The sequence below is a fragment of the Cavia porcellus genome, unplaced genomic scaffold, assembly GCF_034190915.1.
Source record: "Cavia porcellus strain 051 isolate PalLab524CR breed Dunkin Hartley unplaced genomic scaffold, mCavPor4.1 scaffold_18, whole genome shotgun sequence".
NCBI classification, from domain to species: Eukaryota; Metazoa; Chordata; class Mammalia; order Rodentia; family Caviidae; genus Cavia; species Cavia porcellus.
Genome location: NW_026947501.1, coordinates 26,120,334 through 26,144,754, shown reverse-complemented (window position 1 = coordinate 26,144,754; position 24,421 = coordinate 26,120,334). Strand labels below are relative to the sequence as shown.

At 37.8% G+C, this 24,421-nt stretch overlaps 1 protein-coding gene, 1 long non-coding RNA gene and 1 pseudogene across 3 annotated transcripts in view; 2 read left to right on the top strand and 1 right to left on the bottom strand.

Moving 5' to 3' along the window:
• Exoc6b (exocyst complex component 6B) overlaps nt 1-24,421 on the top strand; it is a 541,291-nt gene that overhangs the window by 501,922 nt on the left and 14,948 nt on the right. The window lies entirely within an intron of this gene.
• LOC134471471 (chromobox protein homolog 3-like) lies at nt 928-2,846 on the top strand (annotated as a pseudogene).
• On the bottom strand, nt 14,915-16,545 carry LOC134471472 (uncharacterized). The gene is made up of 3 exons (XR_010040917.1): nt 16,471-16,545; nt 16,030-16,179; nt 14,915-15,055 (listed from the first exon to the last, which is right to left on the bottom strand). It is a non-coding gene; the product is annotated as an uncharacterized LOC134471472 (long non-coding RNA).

Genomic DNA, 24,421 nt, shown 5'->3' with positions numbered 1-24,421 from the left:
TTTATATATTCAAAAAGTTAAAATTAAGAGTAAGGAACTATCTCTACAGAAGAATGAGCTGGCACAGGGTGTCAGAATCTGAGAGGGTAAGGAGAATGTTTGTGCATGCATAGTGCCTATATTAAGGCATAATTCACATACATGAAAACTTACTATACATGGTGTACAGTCCTGACAAATACATACATCAAAACTGGTTTATACAACAGTTGTGTCACCCCAAATTAACGATCTGTTTTCTGTCCCTATATTTATACCTTTTCCAGAATGTTATATAAATGAAATCATAACATAGAATTCTTTTGTGTGTTTTCTTTTACTTTCGCCAATATGTTTAACATTCATCCATATTGTAGTTCATTTCTTTTTAATTACTCAGTAGTATTCCATTGCATGCTTATAGTGTTTGTTTATCCATTCAATAATTAAAGGACAGCTAGGTTGTTTCCAGGTTATTTTTAAATTAACAAGAAAGGCTTTTTTGAAGTTTTCACATACAGATTTTTTTCCTGTGAGTGTAGGTCTTCATTTAGCATTTATAAATACCAAGGTAAAGGATTTATGAGTTATATATTGAGCCTAATTGAGAAACTTCCAAACTCTTTCAGAATGGATGTACTATTTTTTAATAAATTCTAAAGCATGTGTTAGGATATCTTATTGTAGCTTTAATTTGCATTTCTTAAATAACCAGTGATGCTGAATGTCTTTTTTCTATGCTTATTTGTCATCTCTGTATCTTCTTAGATGAGTATCCTATTGTTTGTTTGTTTCTTTGTTTTTGTTTTTTGAGCCAAGTCCTTGCTAAGTCAATAAATTGCCCAGGTTGGGCTCAACCTTGCAGACCTCCTGCCTCAGCCTCCCAGAATGCTAGCATATTAGGCTTTTTTTTTTTTTTTTTTTTTTTTTTGTCACCAGAACAAAATATCTAACATCCACAACCCAAGGGATCAGAAGTTTATTTCAGCTTATAGTTTTAGTGGGTTCATTTTATGGTTAACGGGGTCCAAGGCAGAAATGTCAGGATGAGTGGGTATGGTGGAGGCAGTAGTAGACAGTAGACAGATACAGAGAAGAGAGGGAGTGAGAAAGGGAGGCACCCAGAGAAGAATACACCCTTTCAGGCTCACTCCTCCAGTGATCTACGTCCTCTAATCAGGCGTCTAGCTGCCGATAATGTATTCAGCTATATTTGCTGATCAGTATATCACCCTCATGATCCAGATACTTCCAAATATGAGACTATTGGGAGATGTTTTAAATCTAAACCATAACACTGGAATTACAGGCATGAGCCACCACACTAGCTCCCATTTTAAAAATTAGGTTATTTTCTAGTTACTATGTTTTGAAAGTTCTCTTTATATCCTGGATACAAATTGTTTATCAGTTATGTGATGTGCAAATGCCTTCTCCCAGTCTGTGACTGTATTTTCATTCTTTTTCTAAGAGCAAAAGTTCTTAATTTTGATGGTCTAACTTTATCGTTTTTAATCTTCTGGATTGTAAACTTTGTGTTATACTTAAGAATCTTTTATACAAGCTCAAAGATTTTTTTAGAAGATTTGTGGCTGCTGGTTTTACATTTAGGCATATGGTCTTTTTTATTTTATGTTTATATATAGTACAGCAGTATATATAGATTGGAATTGAAGGGCATTTTTGTTTGTTTGGTTGGTTGGTTTGTTGGTTGGTTTTATTTTGAGGAGGATATGGGTATAGTAGCTGAGTGATAGCCCAGAAAATGTATGCCATATCCTGATCTCCAGAAGCTATAAGTATTACTTTATATGGCTAAAGATATAACTGCAACTGAGCATCCGAGGCGGTGAATAATAGCTCTTCAAGTCTGCAATAAAAAATGGCATCCAATAAAACTACATTGCAAAAAATGGGAAAGAAACAAAATGGAAAAAGTAAAAAAGTTGAGGAAGCAGAGCCTGAAGAATTTGTGGTAGAAAAAGTATTGGACCGACGTGTAGTGAATGGGAAGGTGGAATATTTTCTGAAGTGGGAGGGATTTACAGATGCTGACAATACATGGGAACCCGAAGAAAATTTAGATTGTCCAGAGTTAATTGAAGCATTTCTTAATTCTCAAAAAGCTGGTAAAGAAAAAGATGGTACAAAACGAAAATCTTTATCTGACAGTGAATCTGATGATAGCAAATCAAAGAAAAAAAGAGATGCTGCTGACAAACCTAGAGGCTTTGCTAGAGGTCTTGATCCTGAACGAATAATTTGTGCCACAGACAGTAGTGGGGAATTGATGTTTCTCATGAAATGGAAAGATTCAGATGAGGCTGACTTGGTGCTGGCAAAGAGGCAAATATGAAATGTCTTCAAATTGTAATTGCTTTTTATGAAGAGAGACTAACTTGGCATTCTTGTCCAGAAGATGAAGCTCAATAACTTATATCATTTGTATATATTTATATATATATATATATATATATATATATATATATATATATATATATATAAAATATGGGTAATACCGGGTCTTGGTTTTGATTTACTGGTGTGAAAAAAACAGCATTCTAATGAAAATCAAGTTGAATATGTTAATTTTGAAAGTAGTATTTGGGAGGGTTGTTGGGTTTTGTTTGTTTTGCATCTGTAGCACTGGTTTCTTTGAACAAATAAAAGCTTTTGTAGTTTCTTTTTCTTTGTCAGTAAAGAGCTAGCCTGATACATTTCCTCTGCTTTTCTAAATGTTAGGGGAATTGTCCATAGTCAAACTAAATCAGAACTCATGTTATAACTTACGTGCTTATGGACCATTCTTGAGTTTTTTTGTTTGTGTGTGTATAAATAAAATACTTATATAAATGGTAAAAAAAAAAGATATAACTGTCAAGGATCTTAATAAAGTAATTTCTTGTATTACCTAGGTGGACCCTAAACATCATCATACGTATCCTCATTAGATAGGAGAGGGATTTTTGAGATACCCAGAAGAGAAAGAAGCAGCATGACCATAGCAGCGTGGATTCAGATGATATACTCACAAGCCAGTGGATACCTAGAGAGGCAGAAACTAGGAGAGACAAGGAACTGCTTCTCCCAAAGAACCTTCATAGAGAATAGAGCCCTACCAGCACCTTGATTTTGGACTGGGAAAGAAGACATTTCTGTTCTTTTAAGCCGCTTAGCTTACTGTAATTTGTTATGGCAGTCATAGGAAACTAATACTTGTAGCACCACTTGTTGAGACAGCTGTCCTTCCTATGCAGTTGCCTTCACCTTTGTCACAGGAGACCTGTGACGACTACACATGTCCATCAGGCCTACTTCTAGGTTCCCTTCTGTGGTACACTGATCTTTCTAGCTATCATTTCACTAACACTACTTTGTCATAAAAACTGTAACTTTATACTAATTTTTGAAAATAAGGAGTATGAATCCTCCTACTTTATTTTCTTTTTCACATTTGTGTCAGCTTTTCCTATACAAGTTTTAGAATCAGCTTACCAATTTCTATCCATGTGCATATATGCTAATGAAACTTTAATGGTAGTTACAATGAATCGATAGATTAGTTTGGGAAATTTAACATCTTAATAATCTTAAATTCTCCAATCCACAAACATAGCATATTTATCTATTTTTTAGGTGTTTTTGGTTTCTTTCTTAAATATCTGGCTTATAAATATTTAATGTTTTTGGTGTTGCTATAGATAATTCTTTTAAAAAGAAGAAAAGCAATTTCTATTAGTAATTTATTGCTAGTGTATGGCATTAGGATAAATTAGAAAGGATTTTCTATGTTGAAGACCTTATCATACATGAACAGTGCTGTTTCTTCCTTTCTAATCTGTGAGCCTTTTACTTCTCTTTCTTGCTTTATTGCATCTACTACACTGTTAAAGAAAACTAATAGAAGTGGGCATCCTTGAAAGTCTTCTCTTTGTATTTCATGTCACAAAGAGAAACATCTTTCCCCCAGCAGTTTACTGCTAATATTGGTTACTCATTTCCTGCTAGCTTGGTGGTGGTGAGTAGAGATAATTCATACTTTCTCCTCTCAATGATCTTTCCCCTCCCTTATCAGATAGTATCATTAATGATCTAGACCCAGTTCCTTCATCTGTCTCTTTCTACTGGACATGGGGCTTGTTTTGGTTTTGTTTTATTTGGTATTTTTCTACATCCTTCACCCCACTACAGTGGGTCTTCTTCTGCTCCCTGAAAAAAATAGAGTTGCCCTTTCCTTACCCCAGTAATTTACAGCTTTTGTTTTGTAGCTGAGAAACGGTAGAAGTACCTAGAACGGAGCTTTTTTCCTTCCTGTAGTGGCTAATATATGTCTCTCTCCAGCCTCTATCCAGGAGGCCTTCTGTGGCTTCTGCCTTACTTAGCTAACTTGACACCAAGTTTCCTGGCACCCAGCATCTGCCCTGGGTAAGCTAATGCTCATGTTCAGTGTCTACTTAAAGCACCTATTATTTTTTAGATTCAAGATTAATCAGTTCTGTAACAAACTGCCTGTAAAGGTTTGTTCTGTATTGATTTCCTTGGTCATTTCTGTTGGGGGAGTGATGATTTCTTTCTTGAAAGTGAGTGTTTAGGTAATGGGTATTGTGTAAGGAAGGGGAATGAGAGAGGTTAGGGAAATCACGTAAATCAGAAGATGCATCTGCTTTGGCCTTTCTGGTTGCTGAGTGATAGAAGAGTGGTAACACAAAGGAATATGTTAGAACTTGTGCTTCCCCAGGGCATCCTCACAGTGCAACATTTCTCCTCCCTAACAGCCTACCTCAGAGAAGCCAGTAAGGAAGCAGACTCCCTAAATTGAATGTCCATTTCTTCCTCTTGTGTTCAGTCTACCCAGAGAGGTGTTCCTGAATAGAAAAGTGAAGGAAAATGGAAAGACATGATAGCCTCACATATAGTGTTTGCTCCCCATTTCAGTGTAAACCAGACTCTTGTCATTATTAAGAGAGGGCATTCACGTGTGCTTTTGAAAGATGGGTCATTGTGAAAAGGCCCAACCCTGTTGCATTTCCTCACTAAAAGCAGTCTTGACAAAAGCTATGCAAGTCATCCTGTCTTCTGTTAACAATGATCTTAAACTGTTTGTTTTAAAGAGTTCACAACCTGAAAGCAACATTTTCACATACAAAAACATAGCATCAACCAGCCCTGTAAGAAAGCTTCCCCTGTACTTCTGTTCATAAGGTCAAATTAATCTCTTTGTGATAGGTGAGAATTGCCTATCTGTGGCATTGAAGCTGTCTTAAAGGAAGAAGCCACCTTTCCACATATGTGAAATATTCAAACAAAAGATCAACTGATGAAAGAGAAGTATGGATAGAAGGAAAGAAATACAAGAGGTGTTTCTATGGAACCATGGTAGATTGCCTGAAGAATCCTAGCCATAAGAGACTGTAAAGGAGGTTGGGTTACCATAGTCGTGGATGGTAATGAATAGTCATAAGGAAGGGTATTCAAGAACAAAACCTGTCTCCAACACACTAGTAACAGTTCTTAATCATATCAAATGACAATCTAAGCAGAAATGATATATTCTTGACTTCAATTTTTCGTAGCATAAAGGGACTGTAAGCAATAGTGAATAGAAAAGTATCATTGGAGCCCCTTAAGCAAGAACAGTTTCTGTTCAAGAGCTACCCAGCCTACAGACAAAAGCCAATTTCCCCTTGTTTTAGTTCATCCAGGCTGCTGTCTCAAAGTACCATAAGTTAGACAGCTTATAAGCAACAGAAATTTATTTCACACAATTATAAAGGCTAAGAAGTCCAAGATCAAGGCAGATGTCTGGTGTCTACTTTCTAGCTCATGGTACTTTTCTTGCTATATTCTTACATGATAAGATGGGTAAGGGATCTCTCTCAAATTTCTTTTATAAAAGCCTAATCCCATTCACGAGGCTCCACTTCTAAGACCTAATCACATCCCAAAGGCCCTATCACCTAATACTATCACTTTGGGGATTAAGATTTTAACATATGAACTTTGGAGAGATAAAACATTCATACATAGTATACCTTAAAGTCTTTCTATCAGAAAGTCTTAACCAGACTCACTACAGAAATTATGTCAGTTTCTTCCTCCAAATTACCCTTATTAAATTATTAAAACCTGAAGATTGAGGTTGAAACATCACATTATTTCTATGCTCCCCAAACAAATAGCTAACATATTCCAAAAATTTAGTAAGGAGGAATCTTTCCAGTTGTTAAAATTATTTTGCTGCATTACAAGCTACCTTGCATTAACAGTTTAATCCACAGCCATTTTATTTGTCCACAGTTCTTATGTCAGAAATTTGACTAGAGGTGGGTTAGATGGTTTTATGTGGTGTTAGCTAATATCTCTCATGGAATTGCAATCAGATGGCACGTGGGGCTAGAATACCAGAGGTAGCTTCTTTTATAAGTCTGATGCCTTGATAGACTTACACATGCCAGGCAAACATTCTTCCACAAAGCTATATCACCACCACCACCACTCCTTTTTTTTAGGGTATTTTCTTTTGAGACATGGTCTTGTTAATTTGCCCAGTCTGGGCTTGAACTCACAATTTTCCTGCATCAGCCTCCTAAGTAGTTGGAATTATAGGCAAGTTCCACCATAAAGGATGACTTTTTTAAAAAAAATTATATTTATTTATTTTGAGGCGTGGTCTCACTATGTAGTTCAGTCTGGCCTTGAACTTGCTTATGTAGCCCAGACTGGCCTCAAACTCAAAGCCTTCTTCCTACCTCAGCCTCCTAAGTGCTAGATGTATAGGGGTGCACCACCACGCCTGGCCATGACTTGTTAATCATTACGCTGATCTGAGTGGCACTGCTAGTCAGTGCATAACACATAGTAGGCTCTTGTTCCTTTTTTGCTACTGACAGAGATCTCTGATTTGGTTTGCAGTTTCTCATCTGTTACAGAAATGCTCTGGCCTCTCCTCACAAGTAGCTGCCTCCTGCCTCAAAGCTGAGGATCATATTGACAGAAATGTATTTGTTACGTCAGGCAGAAACAATCTGTATTTCAGCACCTCTGTAGGCATCATTCTCTGACTCACAGGCTGAGAAAATTCTAGATGAGACTTGTAAGAGCCACAAATCATTTCATAGTTTGACAGTCTTCTCATTATTGACAAGTTTTTGCTATCATTTAGCCAAGCCATTTAATATCATGACACCTGAAGCACCTGAAATTATCTTTTGAAAATCTGAACTCCATCTTCTTTGGATGAATGTTTTGCTGATACTTTATAATGCTCCATTTTTCCATTGTCTCTTTTACATAATCACATTTAATGACCAGATTCATCCAAAAATTATATTTAGTTTCTTTTATTTGCTGAAATTGCATGATGTTCTTTAAAGTTTTGCTTTAATTGATGTGTGTGTGTGTGTATATATATATACACGGAAGTAGATATTTTCATATCGGTAGGGTCGGTCAGAAGGCTGCGCCTCTCTCTGTCTCTCCATATGTATAGCTTAACCTTTTTTACTTGGCAACTGGATTCCAAGAATGAATATTCCAACCGATTAAGCAGAAGCTCTACCCTCTCAGCCCTATCCTCAGAAGGTAGAGACTATCACTGTCACCATATTCTCTTGAAATGCATTCTGTACCTAACCTAGGTTGAAAAGGAGGGGGAAATGGACTTCTGCCTCTTGATGGAGGTTTGGTTACTTTGCAAAAGAATACATGAGGTGGGAGAGGTGCAGCCATCTGTGGAAACACTTCCTTTCCTAGGCTTCCAGTCCAGCTCTGCTGTAAATTTATATGGATTTATCTCAGGCCTTATAGATTGCAATTGAAATTCATGTCTTTTTGTTCACTTTATTAGTGAAGATAGAAAACACGGGAGTTACCATCCATCCATCCATGAAAGACTGATTACCCAGTGGACTTGGGTTCTGCCCCTTTTAAGTAAGATTAGAAGTTGTGGGGAAAAAAAAAAAAACCTGAAAGGATATGCAAATTCTTGGTCCATTCCTCCAGTATTATTTTAAGTCAAATTAATTAGTATTATTATTAAGTTGAAGGTGTTTTATGATCCGCCCTGGGATTTTCAGTTCAGTTAATATGCTTGAAACTGACATTTGATTTTGTTAATTGCTGTTCTTTTATTCCCTTCTCAGTACTGGCAACTCCGAGTCCTCTTTTATAGGGCTGTTATTTTCTAGGGCTATTCTGTTCCTGTGTGTGTTGGAAACTCAGGTTTATCTCTATTATATGTTAGTAATTAAAAGAAATCTCTACAAGTCATAAAATAGTGTGCCCTGCCCCAAGAAACTAAAACTGTTATGAAGCCTAAAAGTTGAAAAGGCAGATGACAGATACCATTACATCCCTTGAAAATACTGCCGTGATTTTCTATATCTACACGCATTCTAGGTGCTGAGGGCAAAGATGCCACCTTCCTATACCAAGAGGCCCCAGCGAGGCACGAGGAAGATCCTGTCAATCAAGCTTGAAACAGCATTCGTTTTGACACATGATTCTTGGGCCAGAGGGAGAAATGCCTTCAGTATATTCCAAAGCAATGGAGCCTCTTTTTTTCCACCTGAACATACCTGAGGGATTCCACACAGTTCTTTCTACAGCTGTCAGAGGCTCACAGCTCATTAGGGCAACCAGTCTTGGAGAGGGCTATGTGGCTTGGGAGAAGTCCACCACTGAGAATCACGGCGATAAAACTTTAAGCAGTGTAAGGTAACACTGGGTGACAGAGAAAGCCAAAGAAAAGCAATAGATGAACCAAATTGATACATAGCCTCCTAATTCCTTCATACATCCTCTAAGATTGACAAAACAAAACATACTTATCCAAAATCATATTCGTTTCAGAGAAATCCAAGGTTATACTACCTCACCACATTCCAGAGTTATAGTGGAAATAGATGTATGGTAAAAATTCATAATTCTGTATATCACCTTCCAATAACCTCAGTATGCATGATACTTCATGAAAATTTCCATAAAACCTTCAGTGGGTATGGCATAATGTTTCATCTTAAGTAGAGACATAGTCTTCGTTTCTGTTACAGCTTCACACTGTTTGAGGTACATGACAAGCATTCATTGTAGGCATTCATTAAATGGTGAATAAGTAAATAAATGCATGTACAGCAATAATAGGATCCAGTCTTAGTCCTGAGCATGAGCCAGACTTCTCTAAAGACTTTCCTTTCCCTGATATTACAGTTTTAGCAGAAGAGGACTCATTTTCCTACCACAGTCTCTCACTGGAGAATATGACATACTTAGGGATTAAGTTTCACAACTAGAAAAAGGCCCTTGGAAATCAATTAGCCTCCAAAATTCATTTTATTGGAGAGATTGAGTCCAGAAATATGACTTTTGCCAGAATCACCTGTCAATATGTCTGTAATTGAGCCCTGCAAGGGAGCATGAAAACTGGCCCACTGAGGAATGAGTCTTAGGGATTGCAGGTGCCCATGTAATTGGTGTGGATAAGATGCATTTCAAGAAAAGAAGAGAGTAAATCTGCTAATACTTTCCTGGGTCAGTTCTGTCTAGAGGAAACCATGGTTGCCTGGAGAAGGAAGGAAATTTTATCTTCATTTTCTACAGATTCGTTGGATTTAGCTTAATCAGCACCCTCAAGTGCCAAAGAAAAGCAAAAACATTTTGAGGAAATACCTTTGTAAACAAGTGTTGCTGTCTTGTAAATCAGTCATAACATTCAAGATTCCACAATTGGATGCCCTTTTAGGATATATGCATGTTTTCCTGTGGGAACAAGGACAAAGATTATAAAGTTCCTGCCTCACCACTGAAGATCTATGTTCCTACCCTCCTACTTCTCACCCCCATCTACTCAAATCCCCCCCCAAAAAAATCTCATTAACAGTGCAGACCAAGTTCCCAAGGGCACTGTCCCCAGAGAAACAGCATACACTAACTTGTTAGAGGAGGCATTGCCCCCTCTGGGATGGCTGCCAGAAAACTGCACAACCTTACGGAAATTGTAATGATTCAGGGTCCCTTTGGGGAATGTAGGTGTCCTGGAAAACACCTGGTCCCTTAGCTTTGAAATAGATGGCAGATTAGGAGAGGGGGGAATTCATTCTATAAATATTTATCAGGTATCAGTTGTGTCATGCACTGTGCTAAGAAATCCAGTATTAACAAATTTTGTGCCCAGAATGTAATAAATATCTAGCATAAGTGAAATGGTATTGTTCACTACTCTTCCTTATAGACTTTCTGTGGTGATCCCTATCTTACTTTACAATGGCTGGTTCATTTTATTTAGCATTAATGGGAAGTTAATCATATGCCATCCCGTAAAAATAGTGCTTTGACTGACTTAAATATAGGATCCTATGACTTAATATAGGAATCTGACTCTCCACTTAAATTGTAGACTCCTTGAGAGCATAAGTTTTATCCTCTCCTTTCATAGCTGTCCTCATAGTATTTTATGTGGTGGTAAATGCAGAAAAAATACTCAATAAAGATTGACTATTATCTTGCCTAAAACATACTCAGAAAGAAATCAGGAAAGAGTAGAAAGGAGACTGATTTCAAGCAAAGATTTAGGACTCAGAAGAGCAGCATATTCTGCATATAGCAGCTACTAATAACTTCCAAAAGAAAGTTATACTATTTATAGTACTTTTTAAAAATGTATGCCTGCATAATCCATGCATGGCATCATTAGGTTCATCATATTTGAATATAAAGAGCCACAGATAGAATTATTATCAATTCTAATTACAGGTCTTCTAATCCTGAAGACCAGGATTAAATGGCATATATTTCAAACAAAAGAACTCTTCAAGATGGCCCTTGGTAAAAAGAAGCATATTCAAATGCTCCCAGTTGTGTTTTTAGTGCCCAAGCCTTGATTTTAACACTCAGAGCACTGGTTATAGAACTAGTTCTCATGTAGCCTTACTTCAGTAAATGGTATGATGATCAGAAATATAACCAGAGCCCAGTCTTAAAATAAGCCACTTGTTTTTTGTTTTCTCTTGTGAATGTATGTTTATCCTGGGTCTTTGGCTTCAAACATATCCCGTTTTTAGATGGAATATTCATACTTCCTATGAGCAGAGGAAGGAACCAATGTAGAAAAATTTAGGGAAGTCCTGGAAACACTAAACTTTGTTTCTTTAGAAACCTGAAAACCTAAGAAAGGTTTTATTGGAGTAGGAAGCAACAAGATAAAAATCACTAAGGATCATTTTTTGTTAAATTCTAGTAAATGCTCATATTTGATGGAGGAAGTAAAAATTTAGTATGTTAAATTATTTCGTGTTACCGCAGGAAACAAGATGGTATCTCCTTTTCTGTGTGTGCATTAGATATAGGAGATCTACAGAGTAGAGGGGAAAAAAACATGGTTATAAGGTTAAAATCCAAAGAAATGGTGCTTCTTAATGTTTGGATAATGATGGTGGAAGATAACTAAGGAGACCCACTTAAGTTCTGGTCTGTGGGTGGTAAGGTACAGGTTGCAGGCCAAGATCAATTTTATTCTGAGGCATAGGACTGAATCTTAGGAACTGGAAAAAGGGTTAAGATGAGACCAGACATTTCTGGTTATTTTGTAGTTTGATCATCCCTCATTTGTTCCATTGAGAAAGGCTGAATTTACATAGCCAGTAATTTATTTTGGAATAAAAAAATGAGAATATATTTGAAAACATTTTGCAAACAGTATAGCACTATCTAAATACAAGTAAGCATTTTCTAGTATTTCACGTACTTTCAAACTTGTCCTCATAACTTTTATTATGTTTATATAATGTAGGAATAAGACAAGGAAAAGGGATTTCATGGTAGAAGGTGATCATTGAGATCATAAGCTGAAAGCTTTTTGTTTCGTGAGGTAGCTCTTCTAATATTTCTGCCAGGTGTTGTTTGAATGCAAAAACACTCTGATGCTTATTAATGGAGTTTAAATTGATGCACCATTCTGTAAGTAGGTTTATTATGAACATTAGAGCTTTGACATAGAATTTTGCTTGTAGGAATTTATCATCATCATCATTGCTAACATTTGTTGAGTGTTTGCTATGTGAAACACACTGTTCTACATGCTTTGTGTGAACACCTCATTCAATCTGCATGGCAACCTAGTGATGTAAATGTACTAGCATCCCTATTACATAGATGACAGAATTGGATAGGAGAAAAGTTAGACAAATTGTCCAGGATCGCGAGGCTGATAAGTGGAAGAGCCAGGACTCTAACATAGGTGGTTTAGATCCGGTGTTAACCCTTAACCACTGTGCTGTATTATAACTTGCACTATTTTCTAAGGAAACACTTGAAGAAGTATACAAAGATACATTTTGAAGTATTTTCATCAAGGGCTTGGTTAATATAGGAAGAGATTAGGAAAAAACTAAACTACTGGTTAGGATTTGCTCAACTTATGGGATATAGCCATTAAAAATAGATAGTGTGGAGTGTTGAAAACAATTGAGTTAATCTATGTGTATGTAAAAAAAATTGGTCTTTTGCAATATTATAATTGCTTCATTTTTGGTGAGCAAAAATTGTTATCCCAAGGAGATGAGATTACGGATGACTTTCCCATTGTGCTCTCTTAAGTTAAAAGCACTTTTTCCCCCTGAAATTCCTTTTTGCAAAGACCATATATTGTTTTTATAAAGATACTGCCAATAAAGTTATGTCACTGGGGGGAGGTGTACACAAAACAAGTATAACTCATTCTACTCTCACATATATTTCCCTTTCACTCTGCTCCTGCACATTCTACTCATGAATAACTCTACAGTTTTTCCTCAAGAACAAGTTTTGTATATCAAGAAATTTTTGTTAGGTTGGTAGATAGTCACAGTATGTTGAAGTCCTATTATGTGTCTCTTGGTATACTAGGCATTGTGGGCTCACACCTTCCACAAATAATTGATATTCTGTTTTTGGAGATATAAAACACTTAGGTTTCTTTCTATATCAACATCTGGTTTACTAACATAATCAGCTACTCACCCCTCAGTTATCAGGGACAAACAGTTGGAAGAATAAAAAAATGTGATCTAGTACCTTCTGTGCATCATAAATAATAAACAGAGTTCATCAGAGGAGGGATAAATCTTAGAAATTGACAATAATGTTCAAGAAGATTTCCTACAAGAGATGAGAACTTAAACCAACTCTTGAAAGTTAATAGGGAAATTTTACTGTCTCAAAGGCATGAAATTTTATAGATTTTCTTAATTCTGTTCCCAGGATTCTATTCTGACGTTTCAGAATGTATTAAATCAGTGTGATTTGGAACAGTTTCTTGAATTGTTCTGTGCCTCAGTTATCTTCTGTGTAAAATAGGTATGAAAATAATATCCTTCTCTTAGGCTTATATTAAATGAGACTGTACTGATGAAGCATTTTATTTAGTACTGGCAGTCCTTTCTTCCTTCTGTGTATTCTGTTCTAGTTCCTAGTTGCCTTACTGAATCTGCTTCATTGACTTCTGCCTCATTGACCTGGGCTAGCATCTATGTAATACAGGACCATTTGCCTGATTTCAAACTGCCAACTTTAATATAGTACTATACTTGCTCTCTCAGCCTCCATGTGGTTCTCATGTCTGGGCCTCCGTATATTCAGATTCTTAGACTCATAGTTCAAAACAGAATTTACACTGAAAGACAGGAACCTATTTTTTCTCCAAATGTGACTAGAGGTTTAAACACAGGTTACTTTCTACTAGGACCAAGGGTTGACCTCAGAACACCCACGCTGAAACTAAATATCCCCACTACTACTCTGACACCATGGCCATTTCACTTTCTGGCTCAGTTCTCTGTCAGTGGCAATGCCTGAGCATTTCCAAGGCCTGTGCACTGACTCCTGGCTGATTCTTACAGGCAGCGAGAGTCAGAGCCGAACTAATCCATCAGCTGCCCTCCTCATGTAGATGGACCCTGGGCTTTGCTGCTTTAGTGGACAAATCCTTGCCAATTGTAGAAACAATGAGCCTCTTTAGCACCCCTGTCACTGCCATAGGGTAACCAGAGACAGAATGACTCTTTTCCAAAGGTGACTTTGCTGGCCAGCACCTATCACCTCAGTCTGGGCTTCCTGACCACTTTTTACAATTCTTTTGGAACAAGTAGAAAACTCCCTGGTCTTTTCTTGTTATAGAGGTCTCATTGTTTCATGGGCAGCACAGGCCTTTCACAGGCATTTCATGGCTTTGGAATCCTAGAGAGTTTTAACAAACTATAGCAGGATATCCATTTTTTTCCTACTTTAAGCATAAAGCAGTGAATCATACGAATAAATGTTCTTAGGTCATCTGGTCAGTCTCCTGGGTCCAGCTACAGAGTGTTTCCTTTAGAACATGGTCTAGTTTCTGTCCAGTCTCTGTAAATGTCCCAGATGTTGGGACATCCTCATCTCTCACTGTAGTTTAGAGAACAAAGAATACTGTGTTTTCTTGAACCTTTTGCTTGCCTACTACCCTGTTACTTAACCCATCTCATGTAGCAAGCCCAAGGGAAAGTGTCACTCATCCTCTCAAGAAGTGTTAGTTCAGGGATCCCCTTCATAACGAGCCAAGATAAGGACAGGACAGGTTTGTGTTTCACCTGTAGGCCCAGGTTGTCTGAAAAATTGGACCAGTAGCACCTCAGCTATTCTGCTGAGTTTGGGACTTTTGCAGGCTTCTGGAGCACTGATTCTTCTCATATCACCAAATTTCCTTTCTGTCTGGGACTCCTACATGATATTTTCAGTTTCATTCAGAACTGTAAAAAGGAACTGTTTGTTTGACTATGAATTTCCCTTTTTTTAACTACCCCCACCCCAAACCCATTGCTTTCTTCCTCTCCCAAAGAAGAAAGAGGAAAGCAAGCCACAATAATACTTCTGTAAATTTATGGCCACTCTGTAATGTTTAATCACAGCTACGTGACTGGGGGCTTCAGAGCGGGTGTACAAGTTCAGCGCAAGGTGAATCTTGTCTGAGATAATCTGAAAGTTCATTCAGAGGTGAGGGCAGCAGCCTCTTGCAGACGGGTGAGGTTAACAGGAGGTCACCTGCTTTTTTTTTCCCTTCTGGTCTTCTCCCCTATAATGTGTAAACAAAAGGAAAATGTAACTTCCAATGAATTTGGCATATGTTGTGCTCACGCTAATCTTAGCCTGGCCAACTGTAAACAGTCCAATATCCTGTGGCCGAGCCTTTCCACCCATTCTTAGTCTTTTAGAGAGCATAAAGAAAACCCAAGAGAAAGCTGAGACTAGCACCTTATATAGCAAGGCCCTGTTACTGACCTCAAAAAGCTAAGGGACAGAGGTAGGAGGGAGAATAGTGTTTGCTGCAACTCATTTAGAGCCTTGGTAGGACACCAGCAACCAGCATGTTTTCTCACGGTCAACAGTCAGCACGCCTTTATTGAGTACCTTCTCTCCCCACCACACAGGGCTAAAAGCTAAGAAGACAGGATAACTCATTAAGTGGCTTACAGGCTGAAAGGTGAGAGCTTGTGTGATCTGACCTTAGAGATAGGAGAATAAAGGTGAAGGACATTGCTTATGTCCAGAGATCAAATTCTATCATCTAGATCAAATTCTATCAGAAGCTCCCGCCCATGTAGTGGTGTGTTGTGGTGTCCAGCTCATGAGCAGAGATATTCCTAAGCTAGAGAATTCCACAAGTACCAGAGGCAATATATACTGTAGGGCCCATAGCCTAACCCTCAACAACAATCAGTGGCCCTTAATAGTTTTTGAACAACTGTCATTTTCTATAAAATCCATACCTTGGTGGAGTTGCTGGGCCAATCCAAACATGGATTGGGAACATACCTCTGCTGTACCTGTTAGCTATATAGGATTATAATTAATATTTCAATATGTGGAACAGATAATTACTTAGTGAGTTACCACTGGCAGGTATTAAATCTCAAACTAGCTTCTAGAACTCTTTATTCATTGATGGGTGTTCAGAGAACATAGACTTTTTATTATAAAGTCAGTTTAGAATCATTTTAGTATGAGTTAGTAAAGGAAATCTGAAGGTGTTGTGCAGCCAGGACTTACCCTTTGAGCTGAGTGAAATTGGTTTTGTGTTGGGCTTGCTGTTTCTTTACCTCAGCTATACTTCAACTATTTCATAGCTACCTTGGGCCCAGACTTGTTCCAGACAGAAACAGCAAAAACAATTCTGCTCTTAAGGCACTTATAATCTTCCTGAGGAGAAAAGAAAAAAAAAAAAAAAAACCAAGATTCAGAATATACTCTAATAGTATCAAATAAGAGATTTCTGAAGATTTAGTAAGGATCAGTTTATAATGGGGAGGATTTGAATAGGTCAAGGAGAAAAAGAAGACGCTTCTAAGTGAGAAGAGAGTATGAGTGAAGGAATCATGTTGTGTCATCATCATCATTGCTAGTATTTGAGGAGCATTTAGCGTATGCCAGGTACTGTGCTGAATATTTTAAAGTTAGATATTGTTTCTACTTTAAAGATAGGTTACTTACTTGCTGACTGACTGCAGCTCCTGGGAAGCACATCTTGAATTTGCCTCAACACCACTTCTCTTTATAACTCCAAAGATTTCCTGACCACTCCCAACCTTCTGTCCCCAGTACTGAGTTGTAAAATGTTTGTTTATGATATCTGTAAAGGGGACAGGAGGTAGAAAGGCTTTGGAAAAATTTAATTGCTAAGGACAATGTCTTCTAATTATAAATGTGGCTTGTAACCAGGTGGAAAGGACTCGACAAAGGAACTGTCTAAAACAAGATGATGATAATTCCCCAGTGTCACCTTGTTATGAACTTTTGGGTGACTTTCTCACAGACATGGCTCAGGTAAAAGATAGCTGTTTCTATTACGGCTTGCTCATGGTATTCAAACTGTGGGTGGTCTCTTCACACATAAAAAAGTCCTCACATATAATCTGGCCCTGATTAAGGTCCATGAAGGAACTCTGCTCTCAGGGAACAAGCCACATAGACAAATGCTAATCTGGAGAATATCCATCTGGCCCTAGCTTACAAAGAATATGGATATGATGGCTCTGGGAATTGGGAGAAGGGAATTTCATTTTGTATGAGAGCCAGGGGCTCTGGTCCACATTACATTGAAGCAAAAGTGAGAACAACTCCTGTTGCTATAAAGTTCACAAAGGTCAGTATTCAGTTGCTTTTAAAAATGTTCTTGAATAATAACGATACCTTTGTGGTAATAATTATTAACTGTAGTAATGCTGTGAAGTTTTAAAGTAGTTTCACTTACTATACCTCTTTTCTTATCCTTATTCAATAAACTGGATAAGATTTTAACAAATTTACCTCATTGATAAATTGAGTCTATAATGTTTTAAGACCTCACAACAAACCACATCTTAGTCACTTTCTTATCATAGGGACACCATATCCAACACCCACAATTTAAAGAACAAGTTTATTTTGGCTTATGTCTCCCATGCAGTTTCAGAGTTCTCAGTGTACATACATAGTCAGTCAGCTCCAAGGGAAAAATTGGATGATGGAAGAATCTGGTGGAAGAAAGTTACTCACATCATAGCAGCCAGAAAGCAGAGAGCAAAGGGGAGAAGTTAGGGAGGGAGATACACCCTTTCAGGTCAGACCTTCTGTGATTCACCTGTTCCATGCAGATCCCATGTCCTAAAAGCACATGCAGCTATTAGTTTATCAGCAGAGTAATCCACTGATTAGCACCTCCTTGATCCAATCACCTTCCAAAAACAATCTCTGAAAACGGGAGGCTTTTGAAGGACATTCCAGATCTAACCATCGTAGCACAGGGAGATGATAAGCATAAGGATCTAATATTGAATAAACACTCCATTGCCATCAGAGTAAAGACTGTATTGCTTTGGCTACACGAAACTATTAGAAAATTAAGCTTGAATATGCAGAGTAAGATAAGAAATAATTCTGTTTTGGTTATCTGAGAACACATGGCATAGAAATATGTAGTATATACATAAAATCATGATAGTAGTCTTCTCTGGGAACGACAACGGAAAGAGGGTATTTCCCCTGTATTTATGTTTTATTCTTTCAAGCAAAGGAACAATCTGAAATAAATTAGACAAATCATTGATATTTATTCACTAATGGTAATATGAATTTTATATTCTTTTTTACTTTTATTTCATAATTTTAAAACAAAAAAATTCCTTTGTTCTCCTTTGCCTCTCTGGGTATCAGGAGATTTTGTTTCTCCAACAGCCAATTAAATTGCATTATATAAAAGAAAGATAGACCCTTTCAAGGCCTCACACTCTAACTGAAGTCCAAGCCATAGTTGCTGGGTTATGATGAATTCTTCTGGACCTGTTTACTCCTCTATAAGATGAAATGATGCTGTTCTCGGCAGTTCATCACAGTGTACAATTTTAGCAGCCTCATTCCCATTAAATCCTGAAAATTATTCTCTGTCCCATAAGATTTAGAATCTTAGAACTGGAAGAGACAATAGACATTTGATTGTCAATAAAAGGAAGTTTCAGACATCTTGAGTCTCAAGATGACTAGTAATAGGATCAGGGCTACAGTGCTGGTCATCTGTCTTTGTTTCAAGAATCTGAATCCTTTCTATCACCAAAGGAGTGTGTCTAAGGGTAGCAAAGGAATTCAGGTTGACTAAATGTATGTTTACTAGACAGGTAATGTGGAACAAACTGGGATCCAGGATATTTATTTAAATGTCAGGTGTGGTAGATTGATACCTGCTGGTCACCTTGTAACACCTAGCTGAACTGAATCAGCATGGTGCTACGTGTGGATGGCCCACCTGAGAATTACTGCCAACTACATAAAAAAAGGAAAAGTAGAGAGGAAGAGGTAGGTGCTGTTGCTTCTCCTGGAGGAGTTGTTGTGCCAGATTTCCTGATAAGAACTCAGCTGTTATCGTCAGAGGACTCAAGACCTCATTGTCACTGAGGATGGCTGTGGTAATTTTGAGGGGAGCTCTGGTCCTTACTTTGAGCATCACTTCTTGGCTCCAGGGTGAATCCCTCAGCCTATTGGCACAGATCCTTCATCCCACTGGCATGGACTTTCTAGCTTCCCTTTTGGGCCTCCCCAGTACAGATCCATAAACAGATATGCATAAGACATTGTCATGGTTTGTAGACCTCTAGTTAGACTTTTGGGATGTTGTCATAGGCTCTAGATCTTCAGCTGCACTCATGCAGGACTCTGCCATGGAATCCAGGCCTTCAGCTGGATTCTAGGTCTCTAGTGTGTAGAGAGGTTTCCTGCATTCTTCAGGTGACTAATAAAAAGTAATCCTATACATTATATGTCCTGTATTAAGTTGTTTCCTTTACAAACCCTGGCAAACACCAGGCAAAATTCAAGCAAAAATTGTTCCATGTAGAGGATTCTTAATCCCTTACAGGAGAGTTTTGAGAAGTAATACCGTTACAATTTCTGGCAGAAGTGCAATTTTAGAAATTAGATTCTGATAGAAAAGGAAACACATTGATAGGGATGGAGTAGAAAAGAGGGTGTTGTCCAAGAACCTAGGTAATTTCTAAGACTTTGCTGTTTCTTAAGCTATGACAACCTTTAGTCATTGAAACCTGCCACAGACCTTACCTCCTGCCTATAAAAATTCATTGAGCAAAGATAAAGGGATAATCAACACGTCTACACACACACAAACGTTACACATGTTTCTGAGTAGTCTTCATCAAGGTCCATCAGTTAGACTTGGTCATGATATCTAGCAAGCACTCCTATATTTCTATCCTTTAAAAATCTGGGAACTGAACATGGTGTTGAGCAAAGGTGTAAGGTAATCTTTCCCTGTAAGTTAGTTTCTGAATAAAATATCTAGAGAATCTAGAAATTCCTATTTCCCTGAGAGGGTGGTGCAGTATCATTGTGTAATTGTTGTCAGAAATTACTGATGTGGTATGTATATGTACCAGTTCCCCAAGGTGAATGTAATTACCATGTTTCACAAACATATGCTAATAAAAAAGAGAGACTCACCAACCATTGTGGGTGGGTCTCTGAGTTCTGAAACCTAATACTTGCACAGGTCACACCACTGTCTTTCCTGTGGTTCCCTTAGTAAACCCTTTGCTTCCTGGATTTCACTGAGTTGCTGCTCTGCCCTTCTGTGAGGTTCTAGCTTTTAAAAGTCTAGCTCAGGAGTAAAGGTTAGGCAAGTCGGGCATTTGTCCACCCCTTTTCACATTCAGATAGTTGCTTCCTAACAAGATTTAAGTGTGGCCCACAGTTTGGACTTGCCTAGCTCAAATACACAAGATTTGTAGTAATTAATTTAAGACTATTGCATTATATAAAATATAGTGGTACCTCAATTTAACAAACTCGGTTCTTTCCAGTTCTGGTCACAAACCCAGTTGAACAAGAACTGAATCAAATTCAGTGGTTAGGTTCATTGTTGACCTTAATGAGGAAATTTGATTCGATTCTCATCCAGTTCAGTTTGCAACCAGAATCATAAAGATAATTGAGTTCATGAATTGAGGTACCACTGTATTGGACATGATATAAGCAAAAGACAGGTTTCTGTAGATAGATATGTATTGATTCAGCTGCTTTTATTTGAAATGCAGACAATTATGAGAAATAGTGAAGACTTTAGCCCTTGACATCTTTTTCCTTTGAGTAGTAACTTGGCATTGTAGAAGGGTGTAGCTTTGGAATTAAAGAGACTTAAATTCAAAGTCTGGTGTTTACTAACTTTATGATCTTGGGCAGGTCATTTAAGCCTTTTTTATTCACATCTATAAAAATGGACCATAAATACCTATCTCACAGAATAGTGTGAAGGATCAAATAAGATTATCTGTGTGAAATGTATACCACTGAGCCAGCTTTTACTGGTTCTCAGTAGTCCTAAGCTTCTCTCCCCTCTATCTTGTGATTTGACTTGACAAGTCCTTTACAAATGGACACTGCTAGTAGAGAAAGGAGGAAGACAGGGGAAGAAAAAGCTCTGCTTAGAGAGTGGGTCCTGGATTCTGGGCCAGTTTTTTTTTGGAGGCAACACCTCATCTAGCACCCATCTGTTCTGAAAATCGCTGGTGTTGTTCATGCCAAAACCTGGTGTTCCAGGCAACCTTGACAATGACTTGAACTTGAAGCAGTTTTCATATTGCCTTATTTCCTCATTGTAGGACAGGTATGTTAGCACCACTGGTAGATAAAAGAGAGAACTGGTAATAACTCTGTTAAGATAGTATATACTCTAAAGGGAAAAGGAAATAGGCTGTGGGAATGTGAAAGGGATCTTTGGCAGTACCAAAGTTTCCACTTCAGTCTGCACTGTATTGCATCCAGCTTCAAAACCTGTACCAGTGTTTCAAACTGATGGCCCAAGAAGTGACAGACATAGTAAAATATCTACATTTGAATACCTTTGGGGTTTATGTACTCTGTAGTTTTCCATGACTCTTATCATTTACTACTATATTTCATTTGCTAAATTCATTGATTTTCATTATTGGCTGGTCTCTGATTTTGAAAACTGTCTAATGATCAGTATGTAGTCTTCCCATCCAGTTCCTCCAACATTCAGCCTCCAGACCCTCAAGTTAGACATAGATGATGGCCAACCATTCTTCTCCCATCCTGTGGCTGCCATCCTAGTCCAGAGCCTCATTGCCTCAGATCTTCCTGTCTGAAAGTTTTCTGCTCAGATCCATTGTGTATCCTATTGCCAAACTTATCCTACCTAGTGTACTACTACAGAAATTTTACTACTCTCCGTGGATTGTAAGTTTTTAAAAAAATATTAGACAAAGCGTCAATACTCTCCATAGTCTAATCCGACCTGTTTCCTCTTAAATCTTCCCCACTACAGTTCCTTTGCATGCTACCGCTGCTTTCTTCCAAAGTGTACATCGAATGGCTCTTAACCAAAAAGATACTGCAGAAAAAGGGCATGTTTGGGAGCCAGACTGTCCTGGATTCAAATGCTGACTCTGTCACTTCCTTTCAATCCATTCTTTTATCCTTTTCTTGGATTTCTTAATTTGTAAAATGGAGATACCTACTTATTAGGCTGTTGTATTTCCTGGGAATTAAATAAAATAGAGAAGTAAGACATCAGTTCAGTATCTGTCACATAGTAGATGTTCAAGAAATTTTCGTTTTCGTCTTCCCATACATTTCTGCTACTCCTGTTTCTGTTACCACTGGTTTCTTTGCTTGAAATTCCCTCTGTCCTCTTCTGTTTATCTAAATTGTCCCCATATTTTAGCCAGAGTGGAACCATAGTCTTTTGGGCCTCTCTGATATTTATTTTCTCTGATTTCAAAGGGCAGGTACTGTATCCATTAGCATTATTAAATTTATTTAATTGTACTTATTTCCAAAATGGAGTTTAAATAATTCATCAAAATGATACTTAAAATATAATTAGTAAACAGAATTTAAAAGAAGAAAAGAAAATTAATTAAAAGAGAAACAGCAAAATACCAACCTGTTGGGGCTGAGACACCAGCCTTCCTGGGAACGTGTATATACTTATACAGTAACATGGACTTTGGGAAGCAAAACAACCAAAAAGGATCTCTTGGTTGAGAAGCACAGATTGTCTAATACCTATTAAACTAATCTATTGATTAGTTCTAAAATTTGGCAACGGAATTCTGAGTTTCAACTTTATTTGATTTCCAGCCTCTCAAACAAGTGAACAAAATAGATTTTAAATGCTTATCTGATTAGGCTAATGATCTTAAGAAGTTTGTTAACTCATACTAAGCCTTTTTGCGAGACCCAGGTATATTTCTTAGCCACTGAGATTCTAGATTATTCTAAACTTATAAGGATGTTACCTGATTTACCATCCTTTAATCTTAGGCATTTTTTTCTTATGCCTATCTTTTACAATTTTTTTTGAGATAGGGTTTTGATATGTAGTTCATACTGACCTTGAATACACCATGGATGCCAGGCTGACCTCGAACTCATAGTGATCCTCCTGCCTCAGGCTACTGAGTGCTGGAATTACAGGTGTGCACTGCCATGCCCAGCCCTTGAGCCTATCTTAACTTGTGCTATAACTTGTAATAATAACCCATATAATATAAATAATTTTTTCTACAGCTGTATTGTTTAATTTATCCATTTATGAAAATGAACTCAAACCATTTTTCTTATGATTCTGTTACTATTTAGCCAGTGTCACCACTTTTTTTTTTATTAAGAACAGAAAGCTGAGGTCAAATGAAGCCCTCTCTCCAGATGGGAAGAAAGAAACTGTCCAACCTCTGTGGCATGTTTATTTATACATTCAGCAGGTTAATGTCACATGACAGCTGTCTGCCTAGCAACCTGTTTGCTTGGATTGCCTCTGGTGCCTAGTGTTCTCTGGACTGGAGCAGCTTTTTCACTTGGCTCGCCTCAAGCATTCTTTGTTCTCAGGATCAATCTTGCTTCGGCTGCGTAAGTGTAATTAATCTCCAGTTTCCAGAGCTCCCCACAATTCCCACATATACCCTACTTACCCACTGAAGTTTAAGACATAGAACATTATTATTACCTTTGAAAGTTGGCTTGTGTGTGCACATGTATATGCATAAGCACACTAATATCATTAATATTTCAGTACATAGTATGTACTTAAGAACTATAAGAAATGTTCATTACTCATAATAGATACAAATCATATTTCAAACAGCTTTTCTGATAATTTCTAATTTGGGGATTGACTTACCAACTGATTAGCTTGTTTGCAGAGAGGTTTTTAGACTACTTAGTCATTTTGACTGGGGGCGAAGGGTAGTTTAGTTAGCAACTCAATAATATAGGTGCTCATCCATTCATCTGGGAGCTTTTTTTTTTTTTTTTTTTTTTTTTGGTACCAGGAATTGAACTCATGACCTACTGCTTGCCAGACAGGTGTTATACAGCTGAATTATATTCCTGGCCCTCATCTAGGAATCTTTAATATATCACAGTATCCCAAAAGAGAAAGACTAGTCCATGGCTCCTGTCTCCTCCTATCAGAGCGGTAGCAGCAATTCCACCTCAACTCAACACTCACCTGCCTCCTCTACCCCAACGAGGGGCAACTCAGCCCCTAGTAGGGGCCTCCCATCCTCTTTTTGAGCAGTTACAGCATGGTTTTTACCATCCAATGTGATCATGGTGTTTCCTTCTGCAACAGCGTGGATATTGCGATCAGTGAGCGAGAAGCTGTCTTAGGAAGGCCACCGGAAGAGATGCTTCGTGTTAGCATTTTCACCTGCGAATCTTCTGTAGGCAACAGGTGATGACACTGAGAGCTCCTTAAAGGCGCCTATCTTTTTCTCTTTACCAACATAGTTTTAGAAGTGAGAACTTTAGACTGAAGAAACCTAAATATGGCAAATAAAGACTTCCCAAGGTGATGTTTCCTTTCAGAGGAAACAGCTGTTATGACTTGTGTCTAAATGTCCCCCCTCATGTAGTCATGGCAGAGGTGGTTTCT